The 23711-nt window shown below is 47.8% G+C and overlaps 1 long non-coding RNA gene across 1 annotated transcript in view; it reads left to right on the top strand.

The window, feature by feature from the left end:
• The window catches only part of LOC142818636 (uncharacterized), a 59263-nt gene extending 39429 nt beyond the window's left edge, over positions 1-19834 (top strand). Inside the window, exons 2-3 of the long non-coding RNA XR_012896202.2 lie at positions 14373-14426; positions 19339-19834. This is a non-coding gene — a long non-coding RNA (uncharacterized LOC142818636). The remainder of the gene's footprint in view (positions 1-14372; positions 14427-19338) is intronic.
• The last annotated feature ends 3877 nt before the right edge of the window (positions 19835-23711 follow it).

The following is a 23711-nucleotide window of genomic DNA, read 5'->3' as shown; positions in this document are numbered from 1 at the left end:
CACTAAGTGGTCTTTGGAGACTCAGGCCACAAGGGGTGACATCTCTGGGGAAGGGATCTGCATCCAGTTATTGACACCTACCCCCTTTTCAAAGCATTCACATTGCAGAACCCACGTCCCAGAGCAAAGGACCTCTTCCCTAGGAATTGCAGTATAGTCCCGGTGTTAAATCGGGCCCTCAATGACGCCTGTGTAAACCTGACGGAATTCCTTGGAAGTCAATGGAATGACTCCAGGTTTAGAGCTTTATGGCAAAGAAAGCCTTTGCTATCAGAAAGGAGCCCTCCCCCACATAAGACTTCAGCACTCACCCAAGAAATCTGGGAGCGACTGTGGATCGTTCTCTTCAAATTCTGTTCAATACAGGTTGAACCTCTTTAGTCCGACACCCTCAGGACCTGACTGGTTCCGAACCAGAGAATTTGCCAGACCACAGGAGGTCAATAGGATCTAGCAGCATTATCAACACTTCCACTGCTAATGAGGCTCTTAGAAGACATTTAGGGATCCATTTGAGCTAAATAAGAGCCCAGAATACTGAGCACCAGGACTGGGGAGGTGTAAACAAACTTTATGGGACTGCGGGAAACTTGGCCACACCCACGATCAGTGGACATCCGGCTCACTAACATCATGCCGGACCACGGATGTTGCTGGACCAGAGAATGCCAGATGAGAGAGGTTCAGCCAGTATGTCCCGGCGATCAAAAAAAGTGAACTGAATGTTAGGAGCCATTACAAAAGGGCTAGACAACAACAACAGCAAAATAAAAAATGCCACTTCTAGTGGCTGTAAAAATATTTTCACTCTGTCTGTTCATTGCCTGCTTAGAGCAAAAGAGCCGATTACCACGACAGGTCCCATGGCAAGGTGTGTGTGTTGGGGGGGTCTGGCTCTGAGCTCCTGGAAGGGGTGGGGCCTCAGGCAGAAGGGGCGGAGTCAGAGGCAGCCAGCCCTCAGCACTGCCCAGGCACCAAGCCACGCCCCCAACTCTTAGAGCCCCGTCTGGAGAACACCATGCTGTGTTTCAGCAGTGATTTAAGGGACTTTGGGCTCTGGGTGTTGCTGCTGCCGCAGTACTAGCCCTGGTGGTGCCGAGAACCCCAGACCCTTTAGAATCACCAGGTCCCAGGACAGTTACCTCCTTTTCTCTCCCCCCTTCCCTCACTAGTGGGCCTGGCTCGGGGCACTTTTATTTATTATTTTTATGGGAATCATGATGGCCCTAAGCGAAAACACAGAGAAGATGCTTGCAGCTGGTTATCGGGCAATGCCGTGCAGCGCTGCGAAGAGAGCAGAAGATTTCCAAATATGAGAGAGTCGTTGTCATCAGACGAGAAGCTGAGATGGATTCAGGCTCACACGCGATCTGGTTCCCAGGCAATGGCAGAAAAGAGAGGGACATGCGTTGGGTCCGAATAATAGAATCCTAGAATCCTAGGGCTGGAAGAGACCTCAGGAGTTATCGAATCAAGCCCCCGTCCCAAAGCAGGACCAACCCCAACTCAATCATCCCAGCCAGGGCTTTGTCAAGCTGAGACTTAAAAACTTCTAGAGATGGAGATTCTTCCACCTCCCTAGGGAACCCCTCCCAGTGCTTCCCCACCCTCCTAGGGAATTCGTTTTTCCTAATATCCAACCTAGACCTCCCCCACTGCAACTTGAGACCATTGCTCCTTGTTCTGCCATCTGTCACTACTGAGAACAGCCTCTCTGCAGCCTCTTTGGAACCTCCCTTCAGGAAGTTGAAGGCTGCTCTCAAATCCCCCCTCACTCTTCTCTTCTGCCGACTAAATAAACTCAAATCCCCGAAGTGGGGACTCCTTGGTGTTCCAAAGTGCCCTGAGAGTGGACGTGGTCCCAAAGTTCCTGCCAGTAAACCCATGGCAGAAGAGTCCATTCTGTCCCCAAAGCTGGCAGGGAAGTCTTGTGTGCAGCAGGCAGGAATCATTGAGCCTAGGACCGGTTCTATTTGTATCCAAAGGTAAGTACTTAATATCCAAGCAATTGTCCAGTAGCTCCAAGATCAGAACATTCTGCCCTCTCGACTAGAAATAAGAGCAAAATCCCAGGTCTCCAGTGTCTTTGGGCGACATTAGTTCAGTTTAGGTCACCAGGAAATTGCTAGTTTCCAGGCTGGAGGTTATAGACTCCATCAGACAAGGGATGCTACTCAATGCAGGAACTATGAGGCCTACATGGGGGTCTTCTCAGGGCAGCTGGCTCTCAGCACGGCCTGGAGCATGCCATGCTGGGTCCTTCCAGTCCTCAAAGCTGCCCAGAGCGTGCCATGTAGTGCTACAGTGGAAATGGAAAGGGCCCGGGCTTCTGCTTGGTGCTGCTCCCGCAGCAATGGCAGCTGGGCACCTCAGGCCATTTTGAAGTGCTGGGCCCTGAGGCAAATGCTCCCCTTGCCCCCTTGGGTGGCAGGCCTCAGCCGACAGGACACTAAATGAGCAGCACTTGTCACCACATTGGCACGACGTGAGCACCCGCTCAACGACACCACTCCACACGCTGTGCCATTTCGCTTTCCTGACTGGACAGGAGGTAGAGCACCTTACAACAGTCTAGCCTTGTGCATAGCAAGATCTGTAGCCACGGGAATGTGTCACACAGCCTCCTGGCCAGGCCCAGAAGGCAAAAGCTAACCAGGTCACCGCTCTAATCCAATTGCCTAAAAGCCACTGGGACTCTAGGAACACCTCAACAGCAGGAATGCGAGTGGCCATCGTCGAGACGCTCCCAGAATCAAATCAGTCCAATATTTCCTCCATCACATCTGTTTATTGCCATCAGTCTCCCCGGCACTGTGGGCCATAAGTACCATACCTTGTGGACAGCGAGTGAGATGTATCCGTCTCCCTGGCCATTGCCGAATTGAAAATAACAATGTGTGTGCCAGCCGATGTCTTCCCCCCCCCCCCACACACACATCAGAAATGTAACAAGCTAAAAGCATGAACAGCACTGTCCCAAAGTCATATTTGCAGAGCCCTGCAAATACAAAATTTGTATTTGCAAAAGTTGCAAAAATGAACGGCAGGTATCCGCACTGACAGCTGGGGGTGCAGCTACCAGTGGACATAAGGCAGATAACTGCAGATTTGGAGAGCTCTAGGTATTCACTGCACTTTGCATCTTGCCACGAGCATTTGGAGCAAGGAGTTTATAGACCCTGTTAGCTGACTGCTGCTTTGTACTTAATGATCTCATGGACATGGAAAGTAACAAGATATAATCCCCAGTGAAGACAGAGGCAGAGTTGGTGAGTAAGAAAAGATATTTTCTGTGTTTGATCTTCCAGTGGGCTGGGAATAAAGAAATGTAATTAAAGTCTAACTGGAAGAGATCAGAAGGCTTTTAAAATTGATAAAATGTGAAATCGACATCAAAACGGATCATATTTAAGGAACAGACGGTCTCGGGAGTTAGTGAGGCTGCGTTCAAATCACACATACATTCTCTCTCTCACTAAGCAAGACTGGACCTGTGACTATATGGTACGGATGAGAAATAATATAGGAATGAAAGACCTGTCTCCACCCACCCACTCCACGAAGTTCCTGATGCCAGTCTTACCCTGTTTTGACCCTGCTCTAACTCCATTAACTAGAATGAAGTCACCCCAATTTTCACTGGGTTAAAGTGGGATCAGAAGCCGGTCCTAAGAGAAAGGATTGTGGCAGAAGAACGGGACTTTGGGGGTCCTAGCCCACTCATCCCCAACATTCAGTGATATTTGGATCTAAAACACTAGTTGGAGCCTATCTGTCTAGGAAATTTCACTGCTTAAAGACACACTGCCAACTGGAAATGTAGTCCATTTAAAAAACTATAAGACCATAGTTCTAGGTGCTTTACATGCCCCACAATCTTTTTTTTTTTTTTTTTTCTCTCTCGCTCCTGTTGCTTGGGGAAAGCCCTACATAACCAGTCAGAAGGGAATGACTCAGTCCCCCATCCCGGAACTCCTCACGGCTGGATCCGCCCAAGTGTGCCCACCACTGTCTTAGAGACTGGATGGAACTCGCCTCCTCTCAAGAGATGGTTAGTATCTTTGGGTGTGTCTAGACTACAGGAGTTTTTCGAAAAAAGTGGCCTTCTTTCAAAAAATCTTTACCTGTGTCTAGACTGCAGCCGCGTTCTTTCAAAAGTAAATCGAAAGAACGCAGCCGTTTTTTTGACCACGGAAATCCTCATTTTACGAGGCATAACACCTTTTTTCGCAAGTGCTCTTTCGAAAAAAGCACTACGTAATGCAAACGGTCCTTTTTCAAAAGAGAGCATCCGGACTGCCTGGGTGCTCTCTTTCAAAAAAGCGGCTTGCTTTTTCGAAAGTACTGGTTGTCGTCTAGACAGTCTTTTTCGACAGAGGCTTGCAGTCTAGACGTAGCCTTTGTGGAGAAGTCCTTGTGTTACTGCAGGCAACTATAATAAACTGGGCTTTAAAAACCCATCCATGCAACCTAATCTGCCTACATCACCCAGAATACACATTCTCTTCCTGCCCGTTGTCTCTGGACAAGTATCTCACCGTCTATCGACTGAGTGCTGGCCAGCAACCCGCCCCACACCCCCACCAGCAGCTGTTAGGTGCTCCCACTGTGCACTGAAAATCATCCTGACTTCCCTCCCACCTTTGGCTTTGACAGACATTCTACCCCCTCCTCACGCTCTTCCCACCGCCCCCTCCTAATGTCATTAAAGAGGTTAAATGATCAATAGCAATTAAATGTGTTGGATCTCCCCAACCCTGGCAGTGCCACCGTTAACCACCTTGGAGGGAGGGAAGGGTGGGTTCTGCAGAGGCATCAATGCACATCAGAGCGTGCGAGAGGGTCAGAAAGCCACCGATATTGTCTTTGCATCGAGCGCTATGTCTATAATCAATCCTGAGACCCAGCGGGCGATTAAACTAGGAACACGTTTATGGGAAAAATAAAGCTAGCGGCGGTTCTATGGCTCTAGCAAATCCAAGAGGCTGTTGCGGTTTTTTTTTTCCCCTTCAGGGCCTAGTTTCGTCTCTGAAAAGACAGAGCGACTCTTCTGGCTGATGCTGGCAGAATAAGTCATTCCAGGTTTATTTCAGAATTCACACTGTAGGAAAAACTGGAGTGAAATCCTTCCCCTCGTGTGCACACAAGATTTGTTGCAGACAGATTAATCCGCCTGCTTGTTTAGCTGCACCATCTCAGCCTTGAGGTTTTACAGCGTTCGCCCACAGGTGTGCTTGGCTGGGTGGCTGGGGGAGGAGGAAAATAGACACAGACGCTAATAAATGATCGAATTCCTGTGAAAGGAAAATAGAGACTCTCCACGGTTTCCATGGGACTAGGATGGGGTTCCCAGCAATAGGAAGCAAGGAGCACTTTGAGTTTTAATCTTAAATACGTGTAAGACATTGGTCTCCAGGAAGGACGGAGAATGTTTTGCAGCCCTCACAGATCCTCAATCAAGTCTTTTTTTACAAACCGCCTCTTTGCTATCACACCTACAAGGCTGCCTTCTAGAAACGGCCAGATGCAGTCATTGGGGCGGTTAACTGCTCAGCAGCGACTGGCGTACCCAGCTGGTCAGTGCTAACGCATCCTGTAACCTTTGCTACCTCTCCCCCTACCCACGTTTCTTTCCTTCTCTTGTTATGTCTTGGCTGTCAGCCACCAGCAAGCCCACTTATAATGCAAATTGTAATTTGGCTCCCCTCCCCACTAGGCCCAAGTGGGGGCGCTAAAACCGTTGACATAGACTCTGGCTGCTAAGCCACACTGCCCTGTGTGGATGGACATTGCTGTTGACTCTGTGACTGCGACCGCTAGGCTCCACGGCCCTGAAAGGAGGGAGCATTGTTGTTGACTATAGCCACTGGGCCCCACTGCCCCGCAGGAAGGGAGTGGTGTTACTGACTCTGGCCACTAGGCCCCACTGTCCCGAAGGCAAGGAGTGTTGCATTGACTATGGCCGCTGGGCCCCACTGCCTCCCAGGAAGGAAGTGCTACAGACTCTGACCACTAGGCCCCACTGTACTCAAAACAGGGAGTGTTGCTTCTGACTCTTCCCACTGGACCCCATTGCCTTGTGGGAAGGGAGTGTTGTTACTGACCCTGGCCACTAGGCCCCACTGCTGTGATGGAAGGGATTATTTTTGTTGACTGAGGCCACTAGGCCTGACTGCCTCACAGAGACAAGGTGTGGTTACTGGCCCTGGGTCTTTGGAGCTGATACACACACGGGATGAAGCGCCCTTTGAGAGGCCTCCCTACCCCTGAAGGGGACAGTCATACCCACCCACCCAAAGTTCATGTGATTGGCTCATGGGCTCCCAGTCACGCTTCCAAGCTTTTTTCTGCAATCCCAATGGCCAGAGAGTTGCTTTCCCCCCGTTTCGTTTGGTAGTCGTGAAAGCTCAGATGCTCGTGCGAACCACTTGATTCCAGCAGCTGGCGCTGTAAGGAAAATACCAACGACCGTGGGACCCACAGCCAAATCGCAAGAGTTGGCGGCACTGGGACGGCTTTCTCTTGACCCCAGTTTCATTGCAGTGAATGGTACCTACCCCCATCACTGAGACCCCTCAGCCATGACAGTCTGAGGGAGGCAAGCCCCACCCCAACACTGCCCCTTCTGCCTAGGCCCCGCCCCCAACCATGAGGAGGTGGGGCAGTGCATGGCCTCAGCCCCCCTCCCCCAGCAGTGAGGGAGGAGGGCATGCGGGCACTAGGGGCAGCTCCACTCTGCCACTTGTAGGCCTACAGTAGGTGTTCTGCGGGTGGAATGTGGGCTGGCCATGCCCGGTGGTTTGGGAAGACAGTGCCTACCCCTGCCTATGATACCCGCCACCTCCTTTGACAGCACATTTCTCTGGGCCTTTTCTGATACCCGCAAGCTCTGCAGGGAAATGCTTGCCCCTCGCGCTGTGGAAGGAACAACCGTTGAAACCATCCATCTTGTCCTTCGCCGAGCGTGCGCGCAGCTGAGCCAAGTGACTTAGACAAAAGTTCTCAATGTACATATGCCTGCAGTCAATTTCAAAGTGGTAATTAACATGTAATGTCTCAAAGGTGCCCACTTCACTGAAAAGCTGAATCATAGCTTGGCAGCGTTTAGATAATTTGCGTCTGTGCGAGCCAGAACGATCAAGCTTGTCTTATGATGGACTGTCTCAGTGTAGTCACGATTGCTTAAAACTTTTTGAAGTTTTTCTTTCTCTCATCTATCTATCTATCTATCTATCTATCTATCTATCTATCTATCTATCTATCTATCTATCTATCCCCACACACACCCTCTATCTATCTATCTATCTATCTATCTATCTATCTATCTATCTATCTATCTATCTATCTATCTATCCCCACACACACCCTCTATCTATCTATCTATCTATCTATCTATCTATCTATCTATCTATCTATCTATCTATCTATCTATCCCCACACCCCCCCCCCCTCTATCTATCTATCAAACTAGAATGTGTCTGCATAAGAAAAGCAAAGGATTTTTTTTCTACATTTGGGGGGAAAAAAGTGAGATAAAAATATATGCTGATTTGCTGTGTACAGAAATACATAAACTGCCTTGCTGTAATGTGGCTGCTAGGTTTGTCTGACCCCTAAGTCATTGGCTCTAACCTCTTCAGAACAAGTAAACAAGGAATCTGTGAATTAATAACATCCACTGACCTCCAAGCCTGTACATGTGCAAACATCTGATGTGGGAGTTAATCCAGCAATCCACTTTACCAACTGGAAGGCCCTGTGCTCTCTTTGATAGCTGCAAAGCTTTGAGCCAGGCCGAAATAAATAAATGGAAAGCAGAGGCAAAAAGAAAACAAATCCCAAGGATGGGAGAGGAGCAAATGCTCATGACCAAGGGGAAGAACAGTGTCCTTGAAAACAGACAGCTCTCCTGTGCAATTATTGGCTGTATTTGGTGTATGCATTTTTGTGGAAGGGAGATTTCCCCCGCCACCCCTCGCCCGCTAAGGATCATGGGAGTTTTGTCAAAACAGTGACTGGGAGTTTCTCACTGTTGCAGGGGGGCTCATTTTGCTCTATATTCATGAGGCAACGTTCCTCTCTGACACCCCGTCCTCCCCTCCCCCGCAGAGTCCCCAACCTGCATCTTCTCTGACCTCTGTCAATGGAGTTTCCAGCTGTCACTTGCCAGCCCTCTTGGTGTCGATGTATCTGTCCATTGTGTCTTATTTCTCTAGTGCCTTCATGAGCTACAGAGTTATGGAACAATAATTATAGACCGATCTGGGAATGTTGCCTATAGTGAAAGGTATTTCCACTATAAGACTTTGTTTTCAGTTGCTTATCACTTTGTCAAACTCTAACCCAGTGGTCCCCAACCGTTTTGTGGGGCGGGCGCTGCATCGGTGGGTGACATCATCCCGCTGCGTCGGCCGGCCCCGTGCCAAGTGCGTCTGCGCCGGTGCCAGACCCCCCCCAAGGGAGCCAGTTCGCCACTCCAAACCGGCCGCCCTGCTCTCGCGGTTTCCCCGTTGCGCTCCCTGGCAGGTTCTCCCACCACCGGCACTTCCCCACGCCCTGTCACGGCGTGAGTTCGGCCCTGCAATGCGTGTGGCCCGTCCTCCCCCAGCCATCCTGCGTCATGACCCCGACTAGGCGGGCGCACATAAATGCCCTGGCGGCACCATGGCGCCCACGGGCACCGCATTAGGGACCACTGCTCTAATCGATTGGGCTGACATTTCCCATGCTGGGTTCCATTTTCCCCTCTTAAAGTTTTAGCTGGCATGCTTCAGCCATTTGCAAGAAGGGGGTGATGGTAAAACAACGATTGTTTTTTTCCCTCCCTAGCAGCTTCACACTTGGAAGCAGGGATATTTGGCACAAGGCTCTCTGGATGGCAGGGATGGGCCTTTTTACTGTCCTTATGCAAACGTGCCCAAACTTGGCCAGGGTCACAGCCTTGGAACAATCTCACCTCCCACATGCTCAGGAGAGACTTAATAGCAAACGATAGTGAAATGTGTTGAAGATTCCATCTGCACTGAGCATGCTCCAGGGGCTGAGCCATTTTCGGAGACGCAGGGGCCCGAGCCAGCTGACCCAGTCTCAGAGACTTAGGGGAGCCGACAGCCATGCTGGGTCCCTGGACAAGGTGTGGGTGGGCGGCTCCATGCTCCCAGAAGAGGCGGGGCTTTGGGCAGAAGGGGCGGGGCTGAGGGCAGCCAGCCCTGAGTGCCACATGGACCACAGAGCACGACTTCCTTCCCTGAGAGCTGCTCAGTGCACGCTGTGGGGTGCTCCAGCGGCGTTTTAAAGGGCCCAGCGTCCACCGCAGCCTAAACTTTGTTCATTAATGCTTCATTGTCTTTTTGATCAGAGGACCCCAGAAAGGCACGACTTCTGCAGATTTGTCTGGAGGGCTACCACCCTCAGGGGGCACTGTGGGAGGCCAATTCTATGATCTGCCTATATTAAGGCTCCCTGTGCAACTTGACTTTGTCCCCCCTTTTTATGATCCAGGCTTCAATTACAAGATCTCATCTTCTTTCTGTCTGGGATGCATCCACATAACAAAAGAGCCAAGCATTTGCCTGGGAAAATGACCTAAAATAAATGAAATTGTTCAACAGAACAAATTATTTGCTTTGCATGGAAGAGAAACTATTCCCCTTATTTCCCAGCAATAAGATTGTGTTAATGAAATCTCGTGGTAATAGGCTGGATAGTGGCAGAGTTTAGCCTAAAGGTGCTATTTTCTAACCGGTAATGTCAGTGAGATTATACATAATCAGGGATGATGATTAAATAATGAGACCTAATTTTGCATTATTTATGCTCTTTCCTCTAATAGTTATAGGTAGCGGCAGCCATAAAAGTCTGTCCTTACAGGTCTTTTATTGTATTAAGTATATAATCCCAGCAGATACATCTTTCCATTTAAAGGTACGTTTACGTTTATGGTAGTTTAAGTAGTAGAGACGCTGCACACCCAGCGAGCACAGGTGTAAATAGCAGCAAGGCACTGCCTAAAGGAGTAGAACAGAATAGAACATCCTACACACCTGAATCCCAGGTTGCAAACCCTACAGAACTCTAATTTCTATGCATCCATGTGGTGCCTCCCACACAGTATTCCCTGTAAGCGGAGTGCTTGGGTGGCCACTCAGGAGAGATTCAAATGCCACCCAGCTAATTAGCAGCGCACCCACAAGCAGCAGCATGTATTTCTATTGGTGGTGCACATCTGTGCTTGCCTCGGTGCACAGAACAACATTTATTCTGCACCCAGCTGGAAAAAAAATTAGAGGGAATGCTGCCCCCATGCTTCCACTGCTATTTTTAGCAGCATCATGTCCCAGTGCTGCCCCCTCACTAGAGACTTTCCTTGTTTCAGAGGAAGATTTTGGCAGCAGGGAGCTGACAGAGCTCCTCTGTCCACCAGAGCCTTTCACTGTGAGGTGTAGCTACATTCATCGTGGTTGTGCTCTAAGTGCACATAGCCTTCGAAACCGCTTCTTGGTTGAACACAAAGGAGAGCGAGTGATCTGTTTGACTCTGCTCTTCTCAGCTCATCTCAGGATAAAACCCAGTGGGTTCCTGTTCTCCATTTCTTTAGGCTAAAGAGCTGAACAGAACCCGCCACGTGTCAATAGGGCAGAATTTGAAGGAATGGCAAGGATCCCTGGGGGGCGGGTAGGGATTATTTTTTTAGGCTATGTTGCTACATCATCTAGTGCAGGGGTGGCCAACCCATTTAACAAAGAGAACCGAAACAGCAGCGGAAAAAAATTGAAGAGCCACACCAGAGTTGTTGAGCAAAAAAAACATTTTTTTTTTAAAAGAAGGCTGCTCCTTTAAGACAGCCACCATCTTGGGTGCCATTTTTAAAACTCTGAGGTCCACCCTGGGAAGCCAGGGGATAGGGGAAGGGAGCAGTGGGGAACAGGGGCTATTGGGCAGTGTAGGAGCAACTTTGCAAGCCGCACTTTTGGGGGGCAAGAGCCATATGCAGCTCACGAGCTGCGGGTTGGCCACAGCTGATCTAGTGCAAAAAAGAACAAGTAGTCCTGTGGCACCTTAGGCTATATCTACACTGCAGCACTGAAATAGCTATTCCCTGTCTTTTGAGCACGACCGTTATTTTGAAATATGATGGGCTTGCTATTCTGACGTCCCCATAAACTTCCTTCCATGAGGAGCAAGGGACGTTTTGGAAAAGTGATTTATTTTGAAGGAAGTGCTGTGTAGATAGTGCCAAATTTTTTAAAAAAAGCTATTTCGAAATAGCATCAAAATAACATCTGTCATTTGCATAGCTCAAATTGCGTATGTTATTTTGAGCTACGGTGCAGTGTAAATGCACTCCAAGAGACTAACCAAAATATATAGAATCATAGGGTTGGAAGAGACCTCAGGAGGTCTTCAAGTCCAAATCCCTGCTCAAAGCAGACCCAACCCCAATTTAATCATCCCAGGGCTTTGTCAAGCTGGGTCTTAAAAACCTCTAGGGATGGAGATTCCACCTCCTCCCTAGGGATCCCATCCCAGTGCTTCACTGCCCTCCTAGATTTTCCTGATATTCAGCCTCAACCTCCCCCACTCCCACCATTGCTCCTCGTTCTGTCATCTGTCACCACTGAAAACAGTCTCTCTCCATCCTCTTTGGAAGCCCCGCTTAAGGCAATTAAAGGCTTCTATCAAATCCCCCCTCACTCTTCTCTTCTGTAGACTAAATAAACCCCAATCCCTCAGCCTCTCCTCATAAGTGCAGCAGGGGAGGTTTAGATTGGACATTAGGAAAAAATTCCTAACTGTCAGGGTGGTCAAATATTGAAATAAATTGCCAAGGGAGGTGGTGGAATCTCCCTCTCTGGAGATATTTAAGAACAGGTTAGATAGACATCTGTCAGGGATGGTGTAGACGGAGCTTGGTCCTGCCTTGAGGGCGGGGGGCTGGACTCGATGACCTCTCGAGGTCCCTTCCAGTCCTATTATTCTATGATTCTATGATAAGACATGGGCTTTCATACGTTAAACCCACTTCATCAGATGAATTGGTGTGGAAATAACAGAAACCAAGAGATATATATTACAGAAGAAGTACCTGTCAATTGTAGGACCCATGTTAATGAGGCTAATTAAGTGGGCTGGATGTGCCCCATGCATAGCTTTTGATGTGGAAATGCAGATGTTAAAGGCAGGAGGAACTGACTTTGCAATGGGCCAACATGTTAATGTCTTTATTCAAGACCAGGGTAACAGTGTCCATAGAATCCTAGGACTGGAAGAGACCTCAGGGGATCATCAAGTCTAGCCCCCAACCTGCAGGTGAATTCTAGTGCTGCAGACTCTCTCTGTAACCGGTTAAAGAAATTCCTTTGTAGAAGAATGGCTACTTTTAAATCCATGACTGAGTGACCAGGCAGATTAAAATGTTCCCCTACAAGGAGTCCTCGTCCATGAATATTATTAATAATGATCTTACCACCCAGAGCAAACCTACCAGGACATTCATCCCTAAGGCTACGTCTACACTGCAGGCTTCTTGCACAAGAATTGGTTTGTGCAAGAGTTCTTGCACAAAAGGTCTTGCACAAGAGCACGTCCACACAGCCATGTGCTTTTGCACAAGAGCGTCCCTGGCAGCATGGACGCTCTCTTGCACAAGAAAGCTCTGTTGGCCATTTTAGCCATAGGGGTTTCTTGTGCAAGAAACCCCTGTTGCCCGTCCACACGGCCTTCGGGTTTATTCCTTGTGGGGAAAGGAATAACTCTTGCACAAGAAGCCCTCTGTTCTGACACTTTATTGTAAATTCACTTGCGCAAGAACGCGTGTGCAGTGTAGACACTCTGCAAGTTTTTGCACAAGAACAGCCATTCTTGAACAAGAAGCCGCCAGTGTAGCCTGCTCTGAAATCCTTTGGCCTGATTCTTAACTAAAATACAACTCCTCTTTACTGTTCTGATGGCAAAAAGGTCCCATAAAGCCCACGTAACGAACTGATTGATAATCCCCCAGATGTAAGAATTTCCTTGAGTCTCTTCTGTTTTTCAACCCCTAGACAACACACACATGTTGTTCCAGTAGACAGAGATTTCATCCAAAGTCTTTTTCAATAGAGAGAGACTGCAAAACTTCTTCCTACATGGGCAGTTGTCCGATAGAGCTGAAAGAAAAATACCAATTATTTTTTGTGGAGAATTAGGGAATGTTCTGGGGTTTTGCTTTTGCTGAAATGTCACCATTTTTTTCACAGCCAAACTCTGCACCAACACCCCCGAACTAAGTTTGTTTTAAAAAAAAATAAATTAAAAAATATTATAAAAGAAAATGTTGTTTTGTTGAAAAACTGGAAAATGTCATTGAAAGAGAAATTTTCCCATAAAAATTTTTCATCATTGATCTCTAAATTGGTCACTGCTGACATGTCTTGTGGTGTTGGTCATAGAAAAGAACTGATAGGAAGGATGGCCTTGGGTTTCAGACACAGACTGGAATTCTGGAGGTTGGAATGACTTCTTGGCTTTACCACTTCTTCCCTGTGTGACCTGGGGCAAGTCTCTTCTGCCTAGAGTTGGGTGGCAAATGGTTTTCCTGTCCCACCAAAGTTACAGAGATTTTGAAAAATTTTCCCACCCACAAACAGCATGAACGGCTGAAATTTCCAAAATCATTGTGAATGAGTTTTTTAAAAAAAGTAATTTCACATGAATTGAAGGATTTTGTCTTGCTAATTTCAAAATGTTTCATTTTGATTTTGAACTTTGCCTGTTTATCCTGTTAACTTACATTTTGAAACTCTAAATCACGCTGAATTGAAAAATACAACTTTTCACTTTAAAATTGTCAAAACAGGACTTTTGAACAATTTCAAAACTTAAAAAACACCCATGTATGCGAGAAATGTGTTGCAACCTAGTCCTGTCCTATGAAAAGCTTCAGCTTCAATGAATTGGCATTTTCTAATAAAAAAAATTTAGCCAGAAATCTTCCCAATAGCTCTACTTAGGACCCGATTATCAAAGATGCCAAGAATCTTTAGATTCTGCTTACGTTAATGAGAGATTTTTAGAACTCCTGGAAATGAGAACATTAATCTCTCTGTGCATTAGTTCTCCATCTCTAAAAGGGGGGAGGTGGCTTATTTGAGAGTTAACAGGTGAGCCTAAACTCTGATCTCTATGATACTAATTAACACCCCAGATGGGACTGATTGGGAAATGATATGTAATTGAGTAATCATGAAAACGGGCTGAGTAAGCTAAAGGATTAATTAGCCATCATTTGAAGATTGATTTTAAAAAGGGTGCAAGAAGAACATGCAGGAGAGAGGAGCAGCTGATTCCATAGTCAGAGAGATTTCTAGTAAAGAAGATTTCTTCTCTTCTAGGACCCTGGGGAAAGGACTGAGGACACAAGGCGTGGTATAGACAGAGCTGCACAGGTACTGATGGAGGGATCTGAGCTAAACAGCATGGAATGGCTATGCACCCACTTCTACAGTTTTCTGTAATGCAAGAAGGCTGGACCAGAATGTGCCCTGTTCCAGGCATGTTGTAAGCACACAGATACAGTGGTGATAGGTGCTATCATTAGCCCTAAAACCCATGTATCCCCACACAGGTGTACTTCCTAGATTGACATTGTGTTTGCACAGCCTGATCACAGAATTAAGCTGGGCTCATCGTACATTGCAACATACCAAGAGGGAACAATCTGGAGAATTAATTGAAAAGATGGCAGCTGCCTTCAAATTGTGTTGCTCATTTATAAGAGCAATAAGTATGTGTGTGTGGGAGGGGGGAAAATTGAGCTAATCCATCTTTCTAGGGTCACTGCTCCTCCTGGAAATTCATAAAGTGGCAGAACCACTTATATCCTGTCCATAAAGCGACTTACTGAACATGCACTAAGCAGTGCAGAGCAATGTTATTTTACAGTTTAAAAAAAACCAAGTAAATATATTGATTTGGCCACAAACTGATAAACGCACGAGTGAGTCTTATATGAGGCCTTCCTTTAAGGTGGACTTAACCCAATGGGCCAGGTAGCAACCTTCACTATTTTGATTTCAGATCTGAGTACTATTGAATGAAAGGTCCTGATTTTGTAATACCATACATCTAGAGAAATTACGGCTCACTTTGGCACATCATGTTGTTAGCTTATCACTGCCCGACAGCCATATTTTAAAGGCTACCCATAAGGTGACACACCCAATCAGCTTACATTGTGTTGTGTCCCTCCAAACTCAGAAATCTGCAGTTACTGAGATCACTGCATTACTGCAATGTGATGCTATTTCACCAATATGTCTTACCAGCCCTCTCCCACACTGCCCCTGGAATACTGCACCAAACTACCCAGCTATTTCTATTTGTCCTTCCCGACCTCTAGCTCTGAGTGATTGCAACTGGAAAGGATGCATTGCAAAGCCAGAGGACTGAATGTAATGCAATTAGTAGATTAATTTGCCCATTGTTCACCTCTCTATGCCAGCGAGTTTTGCTGTAATGAAGGGTGTCAAACAAGCATTTCATTGTGATTTAATAGAACAGTTATTTATTCCAGAGCAACATTGACAAATTGTTAAAGGAGCTCTTCTTGGGGATTCGTGGTGGGCAGGGAAGGCAATTCACTAGGTTCGAGCACAAGACTTTTGTCATTAGTCTTTTGAGTTCAAGCATGATTGAGATTATATGAAGGGGATCTTAGATTCAGATTAATCCCTAATAGGAATTTATTCACCTGTCGTAATCTGGTGCAATGTTGTTCATTGTCGTCCGCTAGTAATTGGGCTACAAATAAGAGTAACTGCTTAGTACAGCTATGGCTAAGGGAGTTACTCCTTTATGTCGAATGAGGGTAACTTATACTTGCACCAGAAAAGGTCCCCAATTTCAAACACAGCTGATATCTCAAACAGCTGGTTGTTATATTTCTATCACTACCCAGCTGGTTACAATTCAACATCACTCTCTAGCCGTCTCCGTGAAAATCCAGGGCTGGAACAGTAGAAGCACTGCATAGAATAACCTTGTGCCCTTCTATCGAGCCTCTTACTAAGGGGAAACTGAGGCACATAGCAGTAGTCACAGAAATGATCCACTCAAGGTCACACAGGGAGACAAAGATAGAACTCCGATCTCCAAATGTCCACTTCTGTGTGTTATCCACCCCTTCTTCCTCACAATCAAGGGGCATGGCCAGGGCCGTCCCACAACATTTTGGCACCTGAGGCGGGGAGCTCAAATGACGCCCTGATGCTCCCTCGCTGCACCAGCAGTACATACAATTTTCTACACTCTGGGTCCTAGTGGCACCCCCCACACATATAGTCTGGCATCTGAGGCGGCCACCTCCGTTCACCTCATGGTAAGGCCAGCCCGGGCACGGGCAAAGCTGAGTGTAGGGACCCAGGATTCAACAAGATGGAAGTGGAAAAGCAGTGTAGGACTCTACAATGGATATGACCAGCATAAGCGGAAGTGTAGACTGTGAGACTTGATGAGTAATAGTTGAGCGGTATGGGCCATGCTTGGAGAAGACCTGTCCCAACTAACCTAGCCCGAGACAATGCTGCTATCTTTGTTTCGTGAATACGTTACCTGAACCCAGCTGACAATAAGAAATTAAAGAAAAAAGCACTTTCTCATGCAATCCAAACTCAACTTGTTTTGGCCTTTAAAGGAGCTAACAACTTGGTCTCTGGTGAAGAGCTAATCTCTTGGACACCTTAACCAAACAGTAGAGAGACTTTCTCACAATGAAGTACAGACAGGTACTTTCATCTGAAGATGGAGTGTAGTAACTTAGTCAATACACACCTCACTATGGAGCTTTTCATTCTGTCCCTATACAATGAAACCCCTCCTTTTGGGGGGGAGAGGGACTGGAAGATTGTATGAAGGATGATATTAGTCCAAGAGTGGGCAAATACTGGCCTGTAGGCTGGATCTGTTCTGCTAGGGGTAGTCCCTGGCAGGCCCCCACCTCTATATTTACCTGTGCCTCCGCAGTTATCAGGCAATCGCAGCTCCCATTGGCTGTGGAGCACTGTTCCTGGCCAATGGTAGCAGCAGGAAGCGGTGTCCCGGTCTGTGCCCGTTCCTGACACTCCCATTGGCTGGGAATAGTGATCCGCAGCCAATGGGAGCTGTGATCGCCTGACATCTGAGGAGGCACAGGTGTATATATAGCGTCGGCGGCTCGCCAGGGACTAACCCTGGTGGATTGTCGCCTTTTTATTGCCCACCCTTGTATTAGTCCCTCTGTGCCGTGACATCACGTAACAAAGTCCACTTGGCATCATCCCCTCTGCTTTGTCCTGGCACTGATAGGGACCCTATCCCAATGAAAACTATTGAGAATTAAAGGCACATAAAACCAATTCCGCATCGGCAGTTCTCAATGGGCCTCGTCCAATCTTCTCGCACGATGATCTATTTGGAAGAGGGAAACGCCGCCCTGCTTTCTGAATCACTTTAATTGCGCTCATTGAGCGGGTTGCCTGGGGGAATCCGTGTCTGGCAAGTCATCATTTGTCTTTTCCTTCGGCACACACATAGCACACGCGACGCTTTCCAATGCAGCGCACACAGCGACTGCTTAGAGGGCTGTGGAGATTTCAAACATCTTCATAAAGGCGGAAGGATGGCGCGGCGGCTTCCTAGGGACATCACGGGAGATGAATGCAGGGAAGTGTTTGTCCAATGGCGCTGCTGGGAAGGAACGGGAGATTTTTCAGGATGTTTTAGACCCGCTATAGAAGGACTGAGTTCTCAGATAGCCTTGCAGAAGCGTGTTACCACTACACTAGAGGGGTGGGGTGACCTGCTTCAGATAATGGCCTTGTAGGTCTGGAGGAGGTATGCAAAGGACAGCGAAGCTTCCTGGTCTTTTGCTACAGGCGAGACTGTGACACACACATATGGAGGAGCAAGACTCTCCCGGATACCTCTGTGCAGCTACCCCATGGGCAGTGAGTTGTGGGGAGCCATTGGTGCCCAGGAAACAGGAATATTCCTAGCCCAGGGGCCCAGCTCCATCCAAGTTTGGGGCTGGGTCTCACCCCACAGTCCCGTCAGCCATCTCTGCATGCTCCCCCTGAGCATCCCCTGGCCTTGCCTGCCTTTTTGGGTGATTTAAAAGACCCCAGAGGCCCCAGCACAGGCAGAAGAGTGGGGCTAGAGAAGCTTCCAGTTGCTGGCTCTGTGCCCTGCAGGGTAGGTGTTGGGAGATGGTCTCTGTGCGCTGCTCCCGGGACTCAGGAGCAGCGCATGGACACACACACACACTCCCAGGACTCAAGAGCAGCACATGGACACACACGCACACTCTCTCTCTCTCTCTCCAAGGACTCAGGAGCGGAACACGGTCACACCCACCCACACCACACACTCCTAGGATTCAGGAGCAGTGCACAGGGACACACACACACACACACTCTCCCGGGGCAGCAGGGACATGCTGGCAGCAGGCTACCAGGACCTTAGACCTGGGTATCATGCCAATTCTTATCCAGAATATGATCTGAGGAAGCGGGTCTGGCCCACAAAAGCTCATCACCTATTAAACCATCCTATTAGGCTTTAAAGTGCTACCGAGTTTTTCCTTTCGTTACGGCTATCATAGGTAGGGTTGTCCTGGGGCTTGGCAGCCTGAGGTAAAGGCAGCCATGATTCCAGAATGAGCCCCACCTGTGAGGATTGAGACGCTTGCTGTAGAAAAGAGGCCGGGGCACAAAGCTGGCAGGGGCCCCCTGGGAAAAGAGGAGGGGAGAAGAGAAGGCAGGGAGTAAGAAAGCAGGAAAGGAAGTCCCAAGCAGCGAAGATCTCAGGGGCAAAGAGGCCGGGGAGAGATCCTGACGCTCTAGTGAGGAGAGTAGGAGGCCCAAAAGGGAAGTAAAGGGCTGAGGGAGGAAAGCTTCCCTCTTTTAAAAGAGCGTAGCTAGTGTGCAGTCTAGGTTGTTGGCCTGGCCTGGCCTGTTGTCCGTGTTCTGAAGGGAGCGTGTCCTTGTGCCCTGGCGGCTGATTCACAGGGTCTAAGGCCGGGTTTCCATTTCATGCCTATGAAAGGCACAAAGGCGAGCCTCTCCCCAGATGGATGAGATACTAAATGGAGTCTGTCTCCACCACAGCCCACACCTCCGCGCCAGAGAGTTAAAGTGCTCTCCCTTCTCTTCGGCTTTTCAAAATGGCATTTTAAATAATGCATGCACAGCGCTTCTTGGAGAATGGAGGGGGTTTATAGCTTGGTGCTTTCGAAAGGAGAACTGTGAGTACAAGCAAATGGCCAGGTAGTTTTTTTTAGATTTGTATTCGATCCCTTCATTACTTTTTTTCCTCTCCACCTAGGAACAGGAAAGCCTCAAGGCGGAGAAGCCTAAATGTTCATTGTATATTCACGACATCACATTCGTTATCAGGATAAAACTGCGGAGAGTCTGGACGATGCTGGTTTGTGTCACTTTGCAAAGGGGACTTGGAACCATGAAGCTGACGGAGCTAGAGGACAGTAAATTGCTGCTTTATTAAACTCACTGGCGTCCCCCTAAGCTGGGCTTTCAAAGTGCATCTCTGAAAGGTTAGACTCTGATACCAAGCAATATGTATATTACATTCCCGGGTGCCTTTTGTCTTTAAAAATCGACCATTTCCATCTGAGAGCGTGGGATTTAGACATGTGGATACGTTGACATTTAAATGTGAACAGTGAAAGATAAACACCGCTTCCCCACACAGTACACAGGGTGATATTGGGGAAAGTTAAAGTTCAAACATTCATTTTCCTGCTCCTATCTGCAGTGCCAGTGTCTTCAAAAAGAGAATGTTTCTATGAATTTTAACTTGATAAATTGGGACCTTGTATATCAGCTCCATCTGACCTCATCACCTATTGTCTTTCTCTGTCTGTATCTGTCTCTAAACATAAGAGATTCAAAGAACTGTACAATTATTAATGTGTTAACCCTTTACATTCACCTAAAGTAGGCAAATGGGTATTACATTCCCCTTGGATAGTAATGGACACATGGAAATAAGAGATTTCGGGCTCGACTTTCAACTCCAGTCTCACATTTGTTCCTGCAATCAACGTTTCCAAAAAGTTTTGCATCTTCAACAAATAAGCAAGCACAGCTACTACTAGTTAGCTCTATCACTGTGGAATGGGGGGTAACACCTGTTCCGTGCCTGGTTATTAATATTTGCCAGGCAATTCAATGTGGAAACAAAAATACAGGCCTGGCTGTCAGCCCGGTCAAACGTGAGCCCATGAAAATGGAAGCTGGGTTGAGGCCTGGATGAAAATCAGGCCTTTGGGCCCTATTCAATGAAATTTTTAAATGCCTGACATTTGGACATTAGGTAGGATTTCCTGTCAGAGTGGTTAAGCACTGGAATAAATTGCCTAAGGAGCTTATGGAATCTCCATTACTGGAAATAAGAACATAAGAACGGCCGTACTTGGTCAGACCAAAGTTCCATCTAGCCCAGTATCCTGTCTGCCGACAGTGGCAAATGTGAGTGCCCCAGAGGGGAGGAACAAAACAGGCAATCATCAAGTGATCCCTTGCCTGTCATCCATTACCAGCCTCTGACAAACAGAGAGTAGGGGCACCATTCCTACCCATCCTGGCTAAGAAGTATTGATGGATCTCGCCTCCATGAATTTATCTAGCTCCTTTTTGAGCCCCGTTAAAGTCCTGGTCTCCACAACATCCTCTGGCAAGGAGTTCCACAGATGCACTGTGTGATGAGATTTACAAGCAGGTTAGACACACACCTTTCAGGGATGGTCTAAATCAGGGGTTCTTAACCAGTGAGGTGCATCTCCTCAGGGGAGGTGTGAAGGGGATACAGGGGAGGTGTGAGTTGCCTCCCAGAAAATTTATCGTAGGGAAGCCTTCACTGGCCTGAGGGAAGGCGGCTGTGAGAGGCCCAGGCCAGGTCTCAGCCTCATCAGCCAGGAGCTCTGGGCAGGCCTCTGTCTCCCTCAGAGGCTGGGCCCTGACTGTGCTCCCTGGCAGAGTTCTTATAGTCTTAACCACACCCCTTAGCTTCCTGTCAGGTGAGGGGGCGGGGCTAGGCTGTGCATAAAATGGCTCTCAGGGGGGTGTGAACATGAAGTTCACTTTCAGGGGGAGGTATGAAGGTAAAAAGGTTAAGAACCCCTGGTCTAAATGATACTTGGTCCTACCATGGGTGCAGGGGACTGGACTTGATGCCCTCTCAAGGTTTCTTCAGTTCTATGATTCTGTGACTAACTTGAAGCATACAAATTAGCCCCGTTGGAATGAAACCATTGCTTAACATTAGGCACAGGCTTTTGAATTGGGGTCAACAGGACTTGTCTAAATCCACCCAGCAAGTCAGTAGTTCTAAGACTAGATCTCAGGAGTTTCTGGCTCTCGGTTGCTGGCTTTGTCCCTTAGACTGTATTTCTGCTCTGCCCCTTGAGAAAAATAATAGCAGACGAACCCAGTGCTTTAATTAAAAATGTCTTTTTACCTCTTTGCTGCAATACCACCGGCTGCTGCAAACCTCTCTGCTGCAAAGCTATCTGGAGGAAACTTCTTCCTCCAGCAGAGGATAAAAGAACCATGCCACCCAAGGATTTTAAGCGAGTGCCCTTGAGGGACCATGGAGGGGAAATTCAGGTGCAAGTCAGGGGAGCCGACAATCTCGCCCGGCCCCTGGGGGGAGAGGAATGGCTGTATGCTCCCAGAAGGGGCGGGACTTCGGTGGTGTAGGTAAATTGAGGCAGCCCATGGTATCTTGCTGAGAACTGACAAACTCAAATCTGAAAGTATCAGACCAAGCCTGAGAAGCATACAGTACAACAGTTACTGTGACCCTGGTTCCTCTGGCAACCACGTTCCAAAAGGGTCTCCCTTTGATAAGGCCGGTACCAAACAACCAAACAACCACATGGGATTGTTTTTCGTTGTCTGCTTTGTTCCTAGAAAATAAGCTTGGATCCCAAAGATCATGCCAAGGCAATACCACCCCCACAGGAGACGCATTAGATTTCCGGCCGACAAAATGACCATCCACGTGCCTTTGTTTATGTTGGCTTATTTAGCTTGTTAGAAATAACTATTTGTATTAGTGATAACATGTTAAATTGGTAATGGGCGGAGATGCTGTGTAACTGTTGTAGACCATTGGCTTATGTGCATATCTCACTTCCGCAGCTAGATCTATCAAATTACTTCTCCTCCGTCCATCTGCTACCTGTATAATCTAATGTATGTTTTGGTGAAGTTAGTGCTCACCGGGTTAACCCCTGATGAGGACTCCACCAGCTGTGTGAACCAATAAGTCCTCTGCTTGTTTTCATCTGCACCCAGCGTATCCAAGATATTATTCCCTACAGTGGGAGAAGTGGGGCTGAAGGCAGCCAGCCCTCAGCGTTGCCTGGACAACAACGGGCCCTCCTCTCAGCCCTCAGTGCTGTCTGGAGCGTGCACTGTGGTGCTCCGACGGCAAGTAAAGGCCCCAGAGGGAGCTCCAGGCCCTTTTGAATGGTTGGGCCCCGGGACAGTTGCCTCCTCTGGCCTCCCTTTCGGCGGGCCTGGTGCAAGTGCCCTGAACCGTGACGCCGACATGTGATGAATACTCTGCTGAGCCTTGAGTTTCTTTTCCAAGCCCCAGGGTGTGTGGGCAGGTTCGGGAACGCAAGAGCAGTTGTCATTTACCCAGTGCCGTTTCTCTGGAAACAGGAGGGAAAATATTAGGAAATTGCCTTTATGTATCTACTGGAGGGGCTAAAAACAAATCTAATGGTTTAATCAGATCTGTGACAATGTGCCACATGAAAGTGATTTTTAGTGACTTTCATTACACAAACTCAATTAGCGGAGTAACCAGCAAGACCCCTGCACGGGGAAGAAGGGCAAAGTGAAATGTTGCCAAGATGGGACAAGCCGAGAGAGATAAATGCATTGCAAATCCGCACAAAGGCACCGATTACACGCACATAAAACAAAAGGGCTTGATGAATAATGGAACGAAGAGATTGTAATATTAATGGCTTGTCATCTTCCTCTCTGCACAGGCTAATAAAACATAGGCTCTCAATCTATGGTTTTGAAATCGCTTAATTTTATGTGAGGCAAAAAAGTTTCACAGGGGCTTTGTGGGTGGCTCGCTTTGGTTTTTATGTTGTTTTTGGTCTGGAGACGAAGTTTAGTTTGTCCAAGACCATCCTTTCAATGGTCAAGACAAAGTCCTAGGGGTTTTTAGCGACTGTCCTGGTCTATGTTAAAACAGACTCCTAAGCAGACACATAAAACTGAAACACACGCATTCCCTGAAATCAGATCCAGTGTTCCCATATTGCAACGATGCTGATATAGATTTACCCACCAGGTGCTCACCCCGGTGAACCACATCCAGCTCACAGGCTGGATACTGCCCACCACTGACCTAGGGGATCCTCCCCCAACCCGAACCAGGCCTTTTAAGGGCCCTTTTACACAGCTCTGGTAGTTTTACCAAGCACTGGGGGTCCAGAAGAGGGGAGAGGGGTGAGGATTTCATCCAGGGCCAGCCCACAACATTTTGGCACCTGAGGCGGGGAGCTCAAATGACGCCCCCATGTTCCCTTTTCTCCTGCCTGCCTGTTATGTCTCTTGTGCCCTCCTTCCTCCAGCACAGCACTCCACCATCTCTGGGCATCTAGAGCAGAGAGAATACAGATGCACCAGCAGCAGACACAATTTTCC

This window comes from Pelodiscus sinensis, chromosome 15, assembly GCF_052426305.1.
Source record: "Pelodiscus sinensis isolate ZL-2025 chromosome 15, ASM5242630v1, whole genome shotgun sequence".
In the NCBI taxonomy this organism is placed as follows: domain Eukaryota; kingdom Metazoa; phylum Chordata; order Testudines; family Trionychidae; genus Pelodiscus; species Pelodiscus sinensis.
The sequence above is the reverse complement of the archived record's forward strand: the minus strand, read 5'-3'. Positions and strand labels throughout refer to the sequence as shown.